The 14,180-nt window shown below is 43.5% G+C and overlaps 1 protein-coding gene across 1 annotated transcript in view; it reads left to right on the forward strand.

Moving 5' to 3' along the window:
- The window catches only part of LOC128647591 (uncharacterized), a 45,020-nt gene that overhangs the window by 20,631 nt on the left and 10,209 nt on the right, over positions 1–14,180 (forward strand). The window lies entirely within an intron of this gene.

Raw genomic sequence — 14,180 nt, forward strand, 5'->3', positions numbered from 1 at the left:
CAAACAATACTGTGCACAAATAAATGTGATAGAAGAAATGTGCCAGAAGCTCTGTAGTAACCTTCAACACAGACCAACCGTTCTCAGATGTACACAGTTCCTGGGCAGTGGCAGAGCCACAATGACAGTCCAATAATTCTGAATTAGAAGAAAGGGCTGCAGACCTCACGAGTGATTGCATTTTTAACCAAATCTCGCTCTGGGCTCGGAGGCGAACCGCATCTAGAGTCCCTCTTGGCTTCCGTGTCTTATGTGCTGGGCTCAACGTTAGAGCTGGCTGAGTTACAACAATACTGCTTTCCCTTAGCAACAAGGAGTCAGTACTGCATAGAGCCATGTTTACAATTGCGGGTTTCGTACCCTCCGCTGCAGGTTGTATAGTGACAGGGACCTGATCCTTTAGATAGTCAGCAAAGGTAGCGTTAGGGCAGTGAGGCTCCAAAGTGCGGTCACACACATCCTCCTTCATAACAGGCAAAAGTTGCACCTGTAGCAGAGATACGCAAGTGTCCGCTCGTCTAGGCGTCTGAATAAGTATTTCCTCAAATGCGGAGTGATGTTCCATAAGCATGCAGCGCATGTCCTCAATAAAACTAATAGCTTCTGACATACTGGTCCCGGATTTCAACCGACCAGGCTGACATAAGAAAAATTAGTCACAGTGTTCAGTACAGGCTCATAGAGGTTGTGTGCCCTCACAGCCACAGGGGAATAAAAATGGCCGCCATACATGCGATGTGAGAACAGGTCTCCGGTGTTAGCTTGTTATTACCACTCCAATAGAGAAATTTAGCACTCCCCAGGCATGGGATGAGAGTCTAGAAGTTCATCCAGGAATTCCATAAGGCTAGTTTAAGTGTAACTGTCTTCCAGGAGCAATCATATTGTTGTTAGTACCGGAGCAGCATGAACATGCTCCTGAGTGCTGCTGGCTCCGCCCCCCTATTAATGTCATTTAAATGGACATAAAAAACACTAAATAAATGCTAGATAGAATGAAATGAAAACACTAATGAAAGATTAGCCTGAGAATAATATGCAGATATATTTTTAAAAGTTTTGGTGTCCAGAGAGCAATGGCGCCACTATATTGTAACTTAGATTTCCCTCTCTGGTGAGGTCAATCAGGGACAGTTATAAATGGGTCACTAGAGTGTGGAGCCAATGACTGTGTGGAATAAAGCTGTGTTAAAGAGACATTAAACACTAAATAAACCCTAGATAGAATTATGCATTTTAAGAGAAGATTAGTCTGATAAAAACATGTAGATGTATTTTTTAAAGTCTCATTAGCTGTTTAAAGATTGACAAAATAAGTGTAAAGTTTTAGTGTCTATTAAACAACAGGAGCTGCCATGTTGTGACTTAGGTTACCTTCTCTGTTGTGGCCAATTAGAGACATATATAGGTAACTAGATTATGTAGCCAATGACTGTGTGTTCTGCACTTCCATTTCTAACAGGAATTTAAAAGCTCACTGTCACAGATACCAGGCTGCTAGAGCAACCCCTTCCCCTATTTGGATTATTATGTTTTCCACCAGTTATGCTACCCCCGCTTTACCCCCTTATGGCCCTGCCGAGTCCCAGACGGAATCTTTTGGATCTATTCCCCAGCTGGGATCACTAGAGATTCCAGCTGGACTTTAACCTAGGTTGCTCCAGAAGCCCTTTGCTCCAGAGCTCCGCTCTTCTGGGGACTTGTCATACCTGTGATGGGCATGGGTTGGGGTGATTATTAATAGGGAGCTCACTCAGGAACCTGGGTTTTTGACACCCCTCCACTTCAGACTGTTCCTGAGTACCCTTTGCCAGACTGCTGCTCCAGGTCCCCAACCACGGATCATGATGCTTTTTGGACTGTGACATCTAGGGACCTGGAGCTCTCCAATGATACCCTGGAATAGCCACCGCTCCCTCTGGATCACTCTGAAACTATGAACTAGCTATTGTGGGAATCTCTATGTTACTATGGCTCCTATGGAGACGCCAGCTTGTCTGGTGGGGGCAGGGCTCTCTTGATCAGATTAGGTTCTTATCAGATGGCAATTGTGTATATAAACTGTGTGTTTGTCTCAATAAAACAGTTCTTATTAGGGTGGGCTACTTGCTAAATCACTTCCAGCACAGTGGAAGAAGCTACCCCATGAGGCCTTCCATGCCTTTAAAGACGGAGAAGAGGAAATCAATCAGTACCTACAGGTATTCAAGACCCAGTGTGAGCTGCAGGGCATCAACAATGCCGACTGTGTTACCCTCTTGATCGGAAAGCTGTTGGGCAGAGCCTTGGATGCTTTTGAGGCCATCCCCTGGAGGATAAGCGGAACTATGACCAGGTGAAGTAGCACATTTTGGCCAGGTATGCCATCACTATGGAGGCTCATCATCTTAAGTTTCGGAGCCTGAGATGGAGAGAGGGGCAACCCTTTACTGAGTGGACCCACCAGTTCACCTGCTCCCTGGACTACTGGTTCTTGAGTTGCCAAGTGACCACCCTGGTGCAAGCATCACAGCTCATCCTTTTGGAGCACTTCTATGACCACTCCCTGCCGGAGTTAAGAGATTAGGTCCGGGATCGGAAACCCCTCACTGTGGATCAAGCAGCAGTTCTGGCGGACCAGTTCCTGGATGCCTGACTCACAGTTAGACCCGAACCTCGACCAGTGGTCCATCCTCCTGCAGCACCTCCTCGTCCTCCAGCGACCAGCCGGTACCCTCCACCGGCTCAAACATGCTTTTCAGGCTCCAAGACAGGAATCCGGTGCTATGAGTGTGATCAGGTGGGCCATGAATGATCCTATTGCCCACAAAATCCTCCCTCTACCAACTGGACCAGATTACCAGCAGGAGTTTCCAAAGCCGCAGCCCACTGTTTAGAGGCAAGGAGCCCTCCTAACCCTGCCACTTGGACTGAAGAGGAATTTGGGGTCTTGCATAATATAGACCTGATACAAGCGGCAGCTGGTGACAATTGACTTCATCATCGCTAGCCAGAATGGATTAATGGCCTTCCGGCACAAGGGTTACGAGACAGCGGATACACCATTACTCTTGTCCAGCCACACCTGTTCACAAATTTGGACCAGATGGGGAAATCTGTTGCAGTTCGTGTGGCTGCAGGTAAGGTGCTCTGAATTCCCACAGCACAGGTCCACTTAGATTGGGGTGCCGGTTCCCATGCTGTAGTAGTGGGCCACTTGCCGGCGGAAGTTCTACTATGGAATGACTTAGGTCATCTTGCCTCCTCTTTCATTATGGATTTCCCCATGGATGCTTGCCCTGTTTCCACCTGCCTCCAAGCCGAAGCACTCAAGGATGGGACCCAGGTAAGCCACCCCCACCCGACTACTACCCTGACAGATTACCCCATCTCCTAGGCATCCCCCTCTGACTTTGCCTAGGAGACGTTAAGTGACCAGACGTTAGCTCCCTACGGGACCCAGGCGGGGACAGACCCAGGTGGGCTAGGAGGGGACTGGTTTGAGTGGGACAGAGAACTCCTTTACCGGGTTACAGAGGGTGGCGGGAAAAGACGGATGCCCAAGTGACAGTTGGTGATACTGCAAAAAGTACTGCCGTACTTGTGACATCTGTCAGAGAGTAGGGAAGAAAGGTCACAACCCCAAAAGCTTCCCAGCATCCCCTCCCTATCATTGATGAACCGTTCAGCAGGATAGCTGTTGACATTGCCCCATCCTAGCCCCTCGGGGAAGAGATATATACTGATGGTAGTAGATTACACTACCCGGTACACGGAGCCAATCCCCTGGCAAACATCCAGACAGAGACAGTAGCTGATGCCCTGCTCCGGATCTTTGCCACAGTGGGCTTTCCCCAGGAAATTATCTCGGACCAAGGGACCCAGTTTGCTGCTGAGCTCACCGAGCAGCTATGGAAGCTTTGTGGGATAAAATCTCTACCGAGCTCCCCATACCATCCCCCAGACCAACGGGTTATGTGAGGGGTTCAACGGGACACTGAAGCAGCTGCTTTGGATGTTCTCGGCCTCTCACAAGGACTGGGAGAGATACCTGCCGCTTCTCTTGTTCGCTTACCGGGAGGTGCAACAGGAATCCACCGGATTTTCTCCCTTTTGAATTAGTATATGGCCGGAGGATAAAGGGGCCCTTAGACCTGCTTAGAGCCCACTGATAAGGGTCAGTTAGAGAGGAGGGACCCTCCATTGTAGGGTATTTCCTAGAGTTCAGAGACTGACAGAAGGACCTCGCCAACACGGTGCGGGGAACCTTCAGATTGCCCAGGGTAGACTGAAATGGTGGTACAATCGTAACGCTCATAACCACACCCTGGACGTGTGGCAGAAGGTTCTTGCCATAAAACCTACCAAGATGGATAAGCTGCATGCCACTTGGCAGGGACCCTATCGAGTAGTAGAACAGTTTTGTGATACTACCTACCTGGTAGCCAAATGTTCAACTGAACGAGTCCGCCGGACATTTCATGTGAACATGCTCAAGGCATACCAGGAGAGGCCAGAAGAGGTAGCCACCATAAGTGCTCCGGCCATAGAGGACTCTGAGAGTCTCCCCATGCTGGAGCTGCCTGGGTGGAATAGGGCACTGGCAGGCGTAGGGGACATAAGAGTAGATTAGCGGATAGAGACAGTGCAGAGGGAGCAAGTCAGACAGGTACTAGAGAGCCGACAGGACATGTTCTCCATGGACCCTGGGTACACCACGGTAGAGGTGCACTGGGTGGAGATTCTGGGAAAGGAGCCCTTAAGGCAGCCGGCGTACCGGGTCCCCGAGGCAGTTAGGGAAGATATGTGCAGTGAGATCAGGGAAATGCTTGATATAGGAGTTATCAAGCCATCTAATAGTCCTTGGACTTCCCCGGTAGTGCTTGTGCCCAATCAAGATGGCACGACCTGCTTCTGTGTAGACTACCATAGGCTTAATGACCAGATCACGACCAATGCCTATCCTATGCCCTTGGTGGATGAGCTATTAGACCCCATCGTCCGGGGTAACTTTCTGACACTAGATATTTGCAAGGGTTACTGGCAGATTCCTCTTTACCTAGAATCTATTCCGAAGTCGGCATTCATCACCCCATTCGGCCTGTATCAGTTTAAGGTCATGAAGTTTGGGATGAAGAATGCTATGGCGATGTTTCAGAGGATGGTAGTGCCTGTGCATACCTGGATGACATCGCGATCTACAGTGATACCAGGGAGGAACACCTGGTTTACCTAGGTACTGTCTTGGACCTCATCAGGACTGCGTGTCTGACTCTGAAGCCAGACAAGTGTACAGTAGGGATGTCAAGTACCTTGGGTATCGAGTGGGATGCGGGAAGCAGAGACTGGAGCAGCCAAAATTGAGGCAGTCACTAACTAGCTGACCCCCAAAACCAAGATCCAAGTCCTAGCCTTTCTTGGCACTGTGGAGTACTATGCTAGTAAGATGTGTGGTGATATATGTGCAGGACTCAACTATGCAGCCCCTAATTCTGATATGCTCCCAATATCAGAAAGTGGAAAATCTAAAACAAAATGGGGGAGGGGTGCGCTCAAAAACAGAGCAGTGAGTGGGACTAAGTCTATTACCTAATATCTAATATATATATATATTATCAAAGGCTCGTTAGTATCAAGTGAGTAGTTAGTCGTGGTTATTTGGCAACCTAGTTATGGGAGGTGATTTGCCGTGATATCTGGCAATTATATAATGGGGGGTATTTTTATTAATAAGTGGGTCCTCAATAGGATAGGATACATATATGTGTACAATGAGGTTTGTTACAAATTGTGATACAATATGTTACAAGATAGCAATGCTTTAAAGTGCAAAATACATATGGTGGAGTACTACTGCATGTTTGTCCTCAACTATAGTACCCTGGCCAAACCCGTGACTGACCTGACCAGAAAACACTTACCTTGGCAAGTCCTGTGGTCCCCGAAGTACGATGCTGCCTTCCAACAACTGAAAACAGCCTTACTTTCTGCCCCATCCTGGCCGCTCCTAACCCAACCAAATGCTTTTTGTCCATACAGATGCCTCCATGTTCGGGTTGGGAGCAGTGCTGAGACAGGTGGATGAGGAGAGCTGTGAGCACCCCGTAGCCTACATCAGCCGAAAGCTACTGCCTAGGGAAGTGGGCTACGTGGCATTAGAGTGTTTGGCGCTGGTATGGGCTCTCAAGAAATTGCAACCTTATTTGTACAGGAGACCTTTTACAGTGCTCACAGACCACAACCTGCTGGTTTGTCTTAATAGGGTTTCTGGGGACAATGGACACCTGTTGCGGTGGAGCCTAGCTTTGCAGCCATTCAACCTCACCATTCAGTATCAGACGGGAAAGAGTAACAGCTATGCAGATTGCCTCTCCCGGCAAACTGAATTGGAATTACATCACCGGACAGCCCCAAGCCGAACCTGCCAGGACTATGAGGGGGGGGGGGGGAGCACTGTCACAGATACCAGGCTGCCAGAGCAACCCCTTCCCCTATTTGGATTATTATGTTTTCCACTAATTCCCCTTGTTTGTTGCAGTAACAAAACTTTGCCCTGAAAGAGCTGATCGCTACCCCACTTTACCCCCTTATGGCCCTGCCGAAATCTTAAGGAACTATTCGCCGGCAGGGATCGCTAGAGATTCCCACTGGACTTTAACCTAGGTCGCTCCAGAAGCCCTTTGCTCCAGAGCTCCGCTCTTCTGGAGACATGTCATACCTGTGAACCTGGGTTTTTTTACACCTCCCCACTTCGGACTGTTCCTGAGTACCCTTTGCCAGGCTGCCACTCCGGTCCCCAACTATGGATCACGTCACTTTTTGAACTGTGACATCTAGGGGCCCGGAGCTCTCCAATGATTCCCTGCAATACCGCCGCTCTCTCTGGATCATCCCAAATCTATGACCTAGCTATTGTGGGAATCTCTATGTTCATATGGCTTCTATGGAGGCACCAGCCTGTCTGGTGGGGGCAGGGCTCTCTTGATCAGATTAGGCTCTTATCAGATGGCAATTGAGTATACAAACTGTTTGTCTCAATAAAACAGTTTTTGTTTCACCTTAATATTGGTCTGGTCTGGTTGTTAGGGTGGGCTACTTGCTAAAATCACTTGCAGGTTTACAGCTACAGGTTCCAGGGTTGCAGAAGGTCTCTTTTGGTGGAGATACCCAGTCGGGGTATCCGGAGTCCGTCACAATTTCAGAATGGAATTACAGGAAAAGGGGTCAAAATAATTAATGAAAATCTTTTTTATATATATAATTTATCATTTTATATTACCATTTTAAAGTGTTTAATGTTCATTTTAAACCTGGAATATAGCTGTGTTAAAGCTGGAATTCCTGCACCTTCGCATTTCTAACAAGATTTGGAAAGACCAAAATTTGAAGTGGTAAATTACTGGAAAATCATTTTATATTCCAATCTTCATGTTCCTTTAAAGGTCCGATCTCTGGTTAATTTTATAAGCGCTAATTGCTAACGTGAGCTTGCAGTGGCAATAACCAGCCACTTGTAATGGCTGGGTAATTATTTCACTCCTGCTAACGGGCAAATTTGCCCATTTGCGGGAACACTATAACGCTCCCCTTGTAATCTAGCCCATAGTATAGTCGATCACAGTATAATACGTACACATAACACAGCATATGCACATGTACAATATACCCACAGCTCCTATAGATTTATTATTGACGTCCTAGTTTCCCTATAGTATTGTAACAAAAGGCGCAAGTTTCTATTGACACATTAAATTGTATTGTGCGTACTGTGTAACTGTATCATTTACGTTACACCTCAGTGCAGGTGGTGATGCTGTTCCTAACATTCTGCTGTTGTCATAGAAGCATCACCTCCCACAGACTGTAGTAAAATGCCTCTTGGCTGCCCTCAAACACTGATTTCAGCTCTTTGTAACATTTCACCGGCAATCTTGGTCGCAAGGCCGATCCCTTTTTGAGGGTCTTAGACACTTAATGACTTTAAAAAGTAAATCAAGCTTTAGGGGTATATTTATTAAAGTGCGGACGGAGATGATACAATGTAGCGTATCATGTCCGCCGCACATCGATAAATGCCAACAGCATACGCTGTCGGCATTAATCATTGCACCAGCAGTTCTTGTGAACCCCCCTGCAGATTTGCGTCCAATCGGCTGCTAGCAGGGGCTGTGAATCAACCCAATCGTATTCTATCGGGTTGATTTCTGCCCACCGCCTCAGAGCAGGCGGACAAGTTATGGCGCAGTGGTCTTTATAACTTCTGTTTCCGGCGAACCTGAAGGCTCGACGAAAGAAGGGGCATTAAGCTCCATACGGAGCTTGATAAATTGACCCCTGAATCTGATTTGTGTTTTGTACCGAGTTATTAGGATTAGAAGTGGCTGGTTATTGCGCCCGCAAGCTCATGGTAGCAATTAGCGCTTATAAAATTAGATCAGATCGCCGGTTCATTTTATAAATCTGCCCCAAATGGCCCCAAAACACTGTCTAGTGTAGTTTATTAAAAAAATAAAAGTTGCAGCATCTTTATTTTTTTTAAATAAAATTACTGTACTAAGTAGTATTTTGGGGCTAAAGTTGGTGGAAGTGGGGTGAGAAAAAAACAAAAAGGCACTAAATGGTGCCTTTACAGTGCAGTCTATTGGAACTGTGTGTGTTCCCAGTAAATATACAGTATATGTATACCTTTATATGCATATATATTTATGTATGTATGTATATATATATATATATATATATATATATATATATATATATATATACATATTAACACATAAATATATATCAGCATACATAAATATTTATATTTGCTGCCATCACTGAGCGACTTACCACCTTTGCTGGTGCTGTAGTTTTGATGCCGTCTGATGGCATCAGAACGAGGTTCCCATAAGAGCCAATGGAAGCACACTCTCATGAGTGCAATGCTTCCCAGCGATGCAAGGTCGTGTTCGCATTGCTGTTAATTTGTAATACCAGCGCACATTAGCGTGCACTGGTATTACACAGTAGAGCGCAAATATCAATTTCATTAAAACGATATTTATTGCTCCACTTCAGTCATAAGGACAATCAGGGCTAATGAACTCAGAAAATTACCACAATTTGTTTGCATGTTTGTTTTTATATTCTTTATTTGTTAACAAGGTATTGTTCTATGTTTGGTTACATCTCTCAATACTGAGGAAATGTTCTTCATTATTAATTTACAAAAAGATATGGAAAAGAGCGTTTGAAGATACAGATTCCTGCTAAACCTTGGTTAAACCGCTCTAGTTATAAGACTTTATAAAGCCCAGTCTGGGGCAAAACGCGTAGACCGAGACCGACTAGGTTTCTAATTAGACTCTGCACTTTTTATCAGATAAAGTTAAATATATCAAGAGGATAAAATACATATCTATTACTATTACCTATATTCCTCAATCTGGATAACTTATTCCGTGCTCTTTAGCGCTACCACTTTCTTCATTATTATTTTGTCATAGCTGTCATCTTGGCAGCCACGTAACTTCCTTGGCAGGTAAAATAAGAGGACTTATGTCACAGGTGATATAAGATTACAAATGTCTGTAACGCCAAGGAAAGTGACCTCTCAAAGATATATATGCAGATGAGTTGTTCATTTAGCAATTGGTTTAAATGGACAACTGCAAGTTGGACCTTGTGCTATGTGATGATGTAAACCATTTTGTATTTGAAAATAATAAAAACTATTTCAACTAAACTATAAATAAACCTAAAATTACTATTGTAATCTGGCCCTTCATTTGTTAATATGGAGGGATTCTAATAGCAGTGCAAAAAATTTTTAGCATCCAGGAGCCCCCATTCAGCAGCCTAGAGGTGTAATACAGGGAAATGGCTTCCCAAGGCAGACAGTGGCTTTGTACAGATTTTCTGTCACATCCTGAAACTGTTCGAGCACTGCCACCACCTGACCCACAAATGCCCATTGATTGATCCCAGTGGGTACATCACTCCAGTGCCTTATTTATCTCAGTACTTGTTAAAGGGACAACCTACTTGAAAATGTTTATAGTTTAAAAAGATAGATAATCCCTTTATTACCCATTCCCCAGTTTTGCATAACCAACACAGTTATATTAAAATACGTTATACTTTAGTGATTACCTTGTATCTAAGCCTCTGCAGACTGCCCCCTTACCTCAGTTCTTTTGACAGACTTGTATTTTAGCCAATCAGTGCTAACTCATAAATAACTCCACAGGCATGAGCACACTATCTATATGGCACACATGATCTAACACTGCCTAGCTGTGAAAAACTGTCAAAATACACTGAGATAAAAGGCGGTCTTCGAGGGCTTAGAAATAAGCACATGAGCCTACCTAGGTTTAGCTTTCAACAAAGAATACCAAGAGAACAAAGAAAATGTTATGATAAAAGTAAATTGAAAAGTTGCTTAAAACTGCATGTCCTATCTGAATCATGAAAAGCCGCATGCTTGGCACCATTTGAAAAACAGGACTCCAAATCTAAAAGTATCACAGATAACAAGTTACACTCACAAACTCCACTCCAATTGTGACGTGCACTGTCCTTGCCACTTATTTTACTGCTGGGACTTTCCCAGACATTGCACTGTACCACTATTTATTTTTAAAACTAATATTTTTGGCGGTAGCCTCTAAGGTTAAACTGTTTGTATATTACAGAGGCTGACACCTTTTTCTTTGACACACCTGGCAGATGTACAGATGTTATATGTGAACTGCCAGACACAATGCAAGGAGGACACGGTCAGATCAGACAATCACACACAAGCAAAACTTGCACAAAGGCCTCTAGTTATCAAGCCGTCAACCGCAAATACGCTGGAATTCCGCAGCGTATTTGTGGCGAGCCTGATTCGCCTTAGTTATCAAACCCTACAGACCGGCAAAAGTATAATATAGTGACGTAACATACGATCCGCCGGAGTCAGTCCGACACAGATCGATGCTTATGTCACTCAAGATGTTCCAAACGCAAGTTCGGCACAATCTGACTACTTTTGCTAGTTATCAAATAACTAGCAGGTACGCTCGCCACTTTTCCGGCCCAGCTTACCTGGTTTTCAATCCGCTGCCCTGGAGGCGGCGGATGCCATAGGAATCAATGGGAGTCTGAAAGTAGCGAAAGCTCATGTTCGCCCGATATCCCATTGATTTCTATGGTAGTGTCTACACCTAACACCCTAACATGTACCCCGAGTTTAAACACCCCTAATCTGCCCCCCCCTACACCGCCGCTGCCACCTACATTAAATTTATTAACCCCTAAACCGCCGCTCCAGGAGCCCGCCGCAACTACATAAAGTGTTTAACCCCTAAACCGCCACTCCCGGAGCCCACCGCCACCTACATTATACATATTAACCCTTAATCTGCCGCCCACTATACCGCCGCCACCTACATAAAGTTATTAACCCCTAAACCGCCGCCACCTACATTATATTTATTAACCCCTAATCTGCCCCCCTACACCGCCGCCACTATAATAAACATAACACCCCCTAACTTTAAATATAATTTAAATAAATCTAAATAAATATTCCTATAATTAACTAAATTATTCCTATAATTAACTAAATTATTCCTATTTAAAACTAAATACTTACATATAAAATAAACCATAAGATAGCTACAATATAACTAATAGTTACATTGTAGCTAGCTTAGGGTTTATTTTTATTTTACAGGCAACTTTGTATTTATTTTAACTAGGTACAATAGTAATTAAATAGTTATTAACTATTTAATAGCTACCTAGTTAAAATAAATACAAAAGTACCTGTAAAATAAAACCTAACCTAAGTTACAATTACACCTAACACTACACTATAATTAAATTAATTACCTAAATTAAAACAAATTAATTACAATTAAATAAAATTAACTAAAGTACAAAAAAAACAAACACTAAATTACAGAAGATAATAAAATAACAAGAATTTTAAACTAATTACACCTAATCTAATCCCCCTAACAAAATAAAAAAGCCCCCCAAAATAAAAAAAAATCCCTACCCTATACTAAATTACAAATAGCCCTTAAAAGGGCTTTTTGCGGGGCATTGCCCCAAAGTAATCAGCTTTTTTACCTGTAAAAAAATTACAATACCCCCCCAACATTAAAACCCACCACCCACACAACCAACCCTACTCTAAAAACCACCCAATCCCCTCTTTAAAAAACCTAACATTAACCCCCTGAAGATCACCCTACCTTGAGACGTCTTCACCCAACCGGGCCGAAGTGGTCCTCCAGACGGGCAGAAGTCTTCATCCAAACGGCATCTTCTATCTTCATCCATCCGGAGCGGAGCGGGTCCATCTTCAAGACATCCGACGCGGAGCATCCTTCCAGGCCGACGAGTAAGACGAATGAATATTCCTTTAAATGACGTCATCCAAGATGGCATCCCTTGAATTCTGATTGGCTGATAGAATTCTATCAGCCAATTGGAATTAAGGTAGGAAAAATCCTATTGGCTGATGCAATCAGCCAATAGGATTGAGCTCGCATTCTATTGGCTGTTCCAATCAGCCAATAGAATGCGAGCTCAATCCTATTGGCTGATTGGATCAGCCAATAGGATTGAACTTCAATCTATTGGCTGATTGCATCAGCCAATAGGATTTTTCCTACCTTAATTCCGATTGGCTGATAGAATTCTATCAGCCAATCGGAATTCAAGGGACGCCATCTTGGATGACGTCATTTAAAGAAATATTCATTCGTCGGGTAGGAAGGATGCTCCGCGACGGATGTCTTGAAGATGGACCCGCTCCGCTCCGGATGGATGAAGATAGAAGATGCCATCTGGATGATGACTTCTGCCCATCTGGAGGACCTCTTCTGCCCGGCTTGGATGAAGACTTCTGCCCGTCTGAAGGACCACTTCTGCCCGGCTTCGTTGAGGACTTCGGCCCGGTTGGGTGAAGACGTCTCAAGGTAGGGTGATCTTAAGGGGGTTAGTGTTAGGTTTTTTTTTAAGAGGGGATTGGGTGGGTATTAGAGTAGGGTCGGTTGTGTGGGTGGTGGGTTTTAATGTTGGGGGGTATTGTAATTTTTTTTACAGGTAAAAGAACTGATTACTTTGGGGCAATGCCCTGCAAAAAGCCCTTTTAAGGGCTATTTGTAATTTAGTATAGGGTAGGGCTTTTTATTATTTTGGGAGGCTTTTTTTATTTTATTAGGGGGATTAGATTAGGTGTAATTAGTTTAAAATTCTTGTAATTGTTTTATTATTTTCTGTAATTTAGTGTTTGTTTTTGTACTTTATTTAATTGTATTTAATTGTAGTTAATGTAGGTAATTTATTTAATTATAGTGTAGTGTTAGGTGTAATTGTAACTTAGGTTAGGTTTTATTTTACAGGTACTTTTGTATTTATTGTAACTAGGTAGTTATTAAATAGTTAATAACTATTTAATAACTATTCTACCTAGTTAAAATAAATACAAAGTTGCCTGTAAAATAAAAATAAACCCTAAACTAGCTACAATGTAACTATTAGTTATATTGTAGCTATTTTAGGGTTTATTTTATAGTTAAGAATTTAGTTTTAAATAGGAATAATTTAGTTAATTATAGGAATATTTATTTAGATTTATTTAAATTATATTTAAGTTAGTGGGTGTTATGTTTAGGGTTAGACTTAGGTTTAGGGGTTAATATGTTTATTATAGTGGCGGCGCTGTAGGGGGGCAGATTAGGGGTTAATAAATATAATGTAGGTGGCGGGGGGCTCCGGGAGCGGCGGTATAGGGGGTAAAACAGTTTAGTATAGTGTGGGTGCTTAGTGACAGGGTAGCAAGAAAGCTGTGAAAAAAACGAAGAGCAGCGAGATCGATGACTGTTAGTTAACAACAGTCCGCTGCTCATCGCCCCGTACTTGGTGAGCGGCTTTTTGACAGCTTTTTTGATAATTTTGGAGAACGTATTCAGGTCCGTGGCAGCGATGTTAGGCGAGCGTATTGGTGCCGTCGAATGCAGGTAAGTTGACGGCTTGATAGTGTCTAAAACAGCAATCACAGTGGTAAAAACAACCTATTTTTCAGCCCCACACTAAAAAATAGCATATATAAAAATCTGTCTATATGAACTTATGCAATGATTTATTATGAAAAGTCATCAAAACAGATAACTATTTGTAGAAATGATCATTTTATAAGATTTCAGATCATGTTATGT

This window comes from Bombina bombina, chromosome 2 (genome assembly GCF_027579735.1).
Source record: "Bombina bombina isolate aBomBom1 chromosome 2, aBomBom1.pri, whole genome shotgun sequence".
NCBI lineage: Eukaryota > Metazoa > Chordata > Amphibia > Anura > Bombinatoridae > Bombina > Bombina bombina.